Source organism: Molossus molossus, unplaced genomic scaffold (assembly GCF_014108415.1).
Source record: "Molossus molossus isolate mMolMol1 unplaced genomic scaffold, mMolMol1.p scaffold_m16_p_17, whole genome shotgun sequence".
Lineage (NCBI taxonomy): Eukaryota > Metazoa > Chordata > Mammalia > Chiroptera > Molossidae > Molossus > Molossus molossus.
The window spans coordinates 45,721,290-45,728,209 of NW_023425352.1; the positions used below are offsets into that span (position 1 = coordinate 45,721,290).

Here is a 6,920-nt window from a genome sequence, read left to right on the forward strand (position 1 = left end):
GTCTCTCTGGATCGCAGGCCAACACTCTAACCACTGAGCAAAACCAGCCAGGTCCGCTCAATGAAATCTTACAGCAATGAAAAGGAATGGTCTACATCTATGTGCAACTATATGGATGAGCTTTCTAAGTATAATGGAGAGTGAAACAGTGATGCAGAGCATGAGGGGTGGTGGGAGCATTTCACTCCAGGTATAGGCAACGTGGGTGTGTATCAACTCTAGACAATAAATAATAAAACTGAATAAATAATAAAACAGACTAAAACTCAATTTTTCTTTTTTATTGTCACTATGTGCTACCAGTCTAAGCAATATTATTTATTTATTAAAAAATTATTTTTCCTTTATTGATTTTAGAGAGGAAGTGAGAGAGGGAGGGAGAGATAGAAACATCGATGAGAGAGAACATCGGCTGCCTCCTGCATGCCCCCCACTGGGGATCAGGCCCACACCTGGGCATGTGCCCTGACCAGGAATTGAACCAGCGACCTCTTGGTGCATGGGCTGACGCTCAACCACTGAGCCACACTGGCTGGACCTAAGCAATATTATTGATAAAATATTCCTTTCATCTGGAGCAGATCATTTCCTCCAACCCCTTACCTACTTCCCCATCACTGGAGTGAAAAAGCCTGCCACAAAAGAGTATATACTGTATGAGTATGCATACCTACAGTATAAATACAGGCGACCCTGATTCATGCTGTTGACGAGATGTGTGTGTGTGTGTGTGTGTGTGTGTGTGTGTGTGTGACTCTTGGAGGTAGTGACTGGAAGGGAGCACACAGGAGTTCTAGGTGCTGGAAATGTCCTTGATGTTGGTTAGTGTATTCAATGTGTGAAAATTTACTGAGCTGTACTCTTCTGTGTGTACTTCTCTGTACATTCTACTCCACTGAAGTTTTTTTTAAAAGAGCTAAAATATATTTTTTAAAAATTAGATATACTGAAGAATTATCATTTTGCCCAGGAATGGATTACTAGTTTGACTTGGCAGGAAATCTTGCTGTCTGCTTTGAAGGAAATTTCCATCAGGATCACTCACCAGCCTATAACTGATACTTTTAGAATCATCTAAAAACTCAGCACAGACTTTTATGGAGTGACTGCCACAAGGGAAAGGTACTGAACTCCAAGCTCTGATGATGAGATAGAGGAGCTGTTTCTTTGCTGAGAAGAAAAACTGACTTATAAAGGAGTTGAGCTCAGCGTCGCGCGGGGAAGCGTGCTGGGCCCATAAAGTAGTTGAGCTACTTGGTACGCAATCACATGAAACTAGACATTTATCTTTAAACACAGATGGCAGATAACTTGTAATATCTCTCCTTTGCCATTTCTGTGGAGTGTGAATTCTTCCTGAGGTCACTAACTTTGCAGAAGAGGGACAGCGTTGGGCAGGGAATGAGAGTGTGTGGATGGAAGAGACAGATGACAAAAGAAGGTGCTGAGGAAAAGCAAGAGAGGAAGACATCGCTCCTTCCACCCCCATCAACCAGAGAAGTTAATGAGATTAAACAGCACCAAACCATCAGTCAATATCACCTAATAGCAGAAAGGATATCTCTTCACTCCAACTAAAAGTAGGAAGGATGTCACCTCAGGATAAAGGGCTCATATTTTTTTCCCCCCAATTTTTATTAATTTATTTATGTTACAGATGTTTCTCCTCCCCTCCCCCCCTAGAACCCTCCTCCCCATCCCACCCCACCCCCCAGCATTGCAAAGGGTTCATCTTTAAATTGAGTAAGTTTAACTTTATGAAAAATCCATGTCTTCATGCTTACCTTTTGTATTCTCCTGTGAACGGGTGAAACGTCATCACTGTCTGTTGTGTGAGAGGGCCTTCTGCTCTAGGCCAGGGATCGGCCATTTCCCCCCGTAAAGAGAGAGATGATAAATATCTCACGTTTTGGACCCTCGGCTACAACCACTCAACTCTGCCGCAGCAGTGTGAGCAGCCAGGGACAGTGTGTGAGTGGATGGGGTGGCTGTGTGCCATGAACCTTCGGACACTAAAGCCTGAATTTCATCTGACTTCTTGGGTCCCAAAACATGATTCTTGTTTTGGTTTCCTCCCCCTGCCACAATAGCCCAGGCTCTATTTAAAATACGTGCCATAAATAATGGAAATAAAACAATTAGTTAAATTTAAGAAAATTAAAAATTTCTAGGAACAGTTATATGGAAGGTAGAAATGATAGCAGCAACCAGTCCATATCTATGGCTGGAAACTATAGGGCAGGCTCTGGTGGCATCTCTAGGCCCTCACTTTGGTGCCTCTTCAAACCCCTGTTCTTACAGTGTCTGTTCGAGATCTCTTCGGTCAGGAGCATTTAAACACTCTGTGGGAGAGGCAGAGCCAACCGCCTCTTTGCTGTTACCAAGAGCACTCCCACTCAAGCTTCAAACTTGCTCACCTCCCCCCACAAGTCAAAGTCAGGTTAACTAGGAACCCCCCTAACCCCCCAGCAGGCAGTTTAGCGACCATCTTTACACATCCCTGAGGGATCTTACTAACCATCTCCAAGTGACGTACTTACAAATTCCTCCCACTCATATGCCACACTCCTCATGGAAGGAATTTTGGTAACTACGACATTCCTTATCTGGTTGCATTTCCTGTACTGTGCTCACTACCTCTTAACCCAGTGCAGTGCGCAGCTATCAGGTTGCTAGTGGGTTTTGGCAAATGCAAGGTAAAAACCCGAGCCCCTTGGGGAGGAGGATGCAGAGTGTTTCAGATTTAGTCTGTTCCAGTGTGGGGAGAGACGGCTATCAGGTGAGGTGAAGATGTTTCAAGAGATGCTCTGTGAGGTATTGGGGTGAACTGCTGTCTGGCTGTTAAAGAGGGACACTGGATTGGGTGAGAGAGGCATTATCTGCAATTCTGTACAGTTCTGTGCATGAGATCTTGTGTTGGGAACACATGTGACACTCTGTCTGAGGTGACAGTGGACTTCAGAGGTGGGGTGAGGTGTTTTTGTGCAACTTTGCTGGTGAAGAAGGCCTGGGTGGTAGAACTCACCAAGGAGCTTGTCACGGGGAGCACAGTCTGGTAGTGGACACCCAGAAACCACTGGCATGGAGAGTGTGTGGACATTAGGATTAGGAACACAAGCTTTGGTGTCAGATGCTCTACCTCTTACTAATAACCTTGGGCTCTTTCTTCATCTACAAATAGAGATGATAATACCTACTACATAGGATTGTTGAAAAGATTAAATGAAATAATATGTGTAAAACATGTGGTGGTATTAAAATATCAGAAAGAGACATGAGTCAGTAACATATGAGATATTCCTGGCAATGTGTCCCCATTTGAATCTATAAAAAGTGGTCTGGCATTTAGACACATGAGTCACATATGTTTCCATGTGCCTTGGGTGGCCATGAAATTAAGTGATTTTTTTTCCCCTTTAAAAACCACATCCCTTTAATAGAAAACTACAGCAAACGCCATGCAGTATGTGAAAAGGACCACTTATTTATTATCACTACATGTCAAAAACCATCTGGACCATTTTCTTGTAGCAGATGTTTGCCAAATTAACTTTGGAAGCAGAAAATTCATGCAGGGTATTTCTGTTAGCACAATGAATGCAACTAGGACAGATACGGATAAATTTTTCAAAACAACATTAAGCCATATTACAGTCAGGTAAAAAACCATGGTGACTGCACGCATTCTTCAAATTTGCAGAGTGCTCAGGAAATGTCAATGAACTCTCTCTTAATTTAAAATAAATTCATTTAGAAATGATCTGAAATTCAGAAGAGCTTAAAAATCTTGACCGTGAAGATTTAAAAACATTTGACTTATATTCTTCATGGTGATGGTAATTATTAAGTGTGGTATTGTGATTTATAATTAGAAATGTGTATTTGGTCTTTTTTCCTTCCTGGCACAGAGCTCCTGAAACCCTTGGGATTTTTTGTGACAGAGCAATAACGGTGTCTTTGGTTAAGTTAATGAAATGAGTTTTGGAAGTTTCCTAAGGAGAGGGACTGGTTGTCAGTGGGGCCCCCCTACCCCTTTCCAGGAGGGGAGAGGAGCTGGAGAGTGACCTCGATCATCGATGGCCAGTGATTTATCGATCATGCCTATGTAATGAAGCTTCCACAAACACCCAAAGGATGGGGTCTGGAGAGCTTTTGGGTTGGTGAACACGTGGAGATGTGGGGAGAGAGGCCGTGAGAGAGCATGGACACCACCCCTCCCCTCATACCTCGTCCTGTGCACCTCTTCTGTCTGGCTGTTCCTGAATGTATCCTTTTCTAGCAAGTCAGTAATCTAGCAAGTCAAAGGTTCCTCTGAGTTCTGTGAGCCGCTCTAGCAAATTAATCAAACCCGAAGAGGGGGGCCTAGGAACCTCCAATCTATAGCCAGTTGGTCAGAAGCACAGGTGACAACTTGGACTTTCAACTGCCAGCTGAAGGTGGGGTCTGTCTGTAACACTGAGCCCTTAATTTACAGAATCTGATGCTATTTTGAGGTAGACAGTGTTGTCAGATTTGAGTTGAATTGTAGGACACTCATCTGGTGTCAAGAGAACTGCTTGATATTGTTACCAACACTGGGATTCTTGGGTTCCCCAAGACTGAAATCGAGAGGAAACCCCAGAGACATTTCTAGACAGATTGTATTAAGCTTATGCTCAAGCACAAGGAAGGCAGCACAGAGGAAAGAAAGGTCCTCTGCACTGACCTAGGGCTGGCCCTGCTCGGCTGCTTTAGTAAGCTGGGGACAGAGTGGGCTTGAGTGAAAATTCAGGCTTTTGGAAAAGGTGGGCTTGCAGGAAGAGGTGGGCTTGTGAAGGGCTTGGGAGAGGAATTTTGAATGTAAGGATGGGGATACTTTTTCCTTCTGTCGGGCTGCTTTTGTGTGCCTGTGCTGCGGGGAAAAGATTGTGGTGCTCATCACCACCACCCTGGGAAATCACAGAGCGGCCAAACCTTGATCACCTGCGCATGCGGAACAGTGGTTCAACATCTGGCCACCTGGTAGGTACTTTTTCATTCCTGAGCCCAAGTCCCTATACTCTCTCATTTTGGGGGAAAGCCCCACAGTTTGGAAGCGGGTGCAGAATGTTAATAAGAAAGAGTGATACTTTCTGTTTATTTTTAAAGAGTGTGTAATCCTCTTTCATTCACAAATACATTGTACTAGGACCTGGGAATAAAAAATCTTATTAAGAATCAGCCTCTGTCCTCAGAGATCTTTTAGTTTAATGGAAAGCAGCTAAAGCAGCCTATCCAGTGTGGTTCAAGTTAGAGTCAAGTGTGCCTTGGAGCCTATGGAAATCCAGAAGACAGACCCACACACCAGACTGACGGGCCAGGAACACTTCTCGTGAAAGGGGTGAAAACTGAGAGATGAGGGAAAGTTTGCACAACAAATAGCAGGTGGCTAGGTTGCGACATGATTAGTGAACTTGTCTTTATTTTTGTAAGCAACACGTACAGGACAATAAGATAACGACTAGAAAACCTAATAGCTTTAAAAATGTTAATCTCTAATGTTTTCAACAAGCTCATATTAGCTTGGATTTATTGTAACTTAAAATCCAATATTTGACTTCTGTAGAGCCATAGAATGCTAGAACATGAAAGGCTATGTATCAATTCCATCTCCATATCAAAATTCTCTTTTTAAAATACCAAAGTGATTCATGTTTTTATAGATAACCAAAAGAATTGAAAATTTGAGGGTCAGTGGGCAGCAGTGGTGCGTGGGACAGGCCTTTACCCCTGTGGCCCACAGCCCCTCAGAGGCACGTGGCCTCCGCATCAGGATCCACCCTCGTTAATAGGAAGAGTGGGAGTAAGAGGGTGGGTGCGTCAGAGCTGCTCGGGTCTGGCGTGGATCCTCGTGGATTCTTGTGGATTCTCGCGCGCCCTCTGAGCCAGGCTGAGGAGCTGCCTGAGCACCTGTGCACAGTGGGAGCTGTGTGTCACCTGTGGGGAGGCCGTGAACCTGCAGGAGAAGAACCCAGGACCTGTGCCCAGGTTATTTTCTTCAGAGAGTCACTTACAAGGACCATTCTCTCCCCAAACCCCGCTGGAGCAAGGACATAGACTCCTCTTCGACCAGTTCAGGAAGAAATGTGCAGATGGCTCCTGGACACATTTGTCTTTATATGATTGCAGAGTAACTCAAAGGCGTCAAGACTTCACAATTCATGCTTATTTCCCTACAGTCACAAAGCTTATAGAGGACGAAAAAAAAAATGTCACAGGCTTGGCTCTTAACTAGAAGCTGTGAGGATGGCCTGGGTTTTGAATATGTGATGTTCTATAATGATGTGAAGAAAAGGATAGTTTACTTTTTTCCAGGAGGTCCTTACCTGCAAAGAGTACCTGGATTCCTTCATGGAGGTGCCAGTGAACCAACCATGACTGATGCTGCTGCTGGTATGTCTGCGATTATAGCTGGGGAATTGTCCAACTGCCAATCTCAACATCAGTTTTTTAAAAACTATCCTCCTGTATTCTGTTGTTGTGATAAATAGCCAACTTGATAAAGTTGAAGGAAGGAAAATGTTTATTTCCTGTAATATTTTAAATATTGATGAGAAGACCATCTACTCAGAGGCAGGAAGCTTAAGCTTGTTTAAAAAACTAGATCCCGGGGAAAAAAAAAGTTTGACACATAAGAGCTTCTGACGGATTCCACACCACTGCATAAGGCTCTCCTTCCTTCAGAACTGTGGTGGGTCCCCAGTCCTGCTCTGCTCCCCAACTGTTGAGTCCTCCAGAGGGTGACACCTGCTAACATGCCTTCCTGAACAGTCTTGTAAATACAGTTCCAGGAGCTGTTTCCACCTTCTAAACTTTTAAACACAGAAACACTTTCTGAGAGAGAGAGAGAGAGAGAGAGAGAGAGAGAGAGAGAGAGAAGACAGGGAGCGAGAGAGAGATTT

At 44.0% G+C, this 6,920-nt stretch overlaps 1 pseudogene; it reads left to right on the forward strand.

Annotated features, from left to right (window-relative positions):
- The first annotated feature begins 4,968 nt into the window (after positions 1-4,968).
- On the forward strand, positions 4,969-6,663 carry LOC118632745 (annotated as a pseudogene).
- Positions 6,664-6,920: the final 257 nt, after the last annotated feature.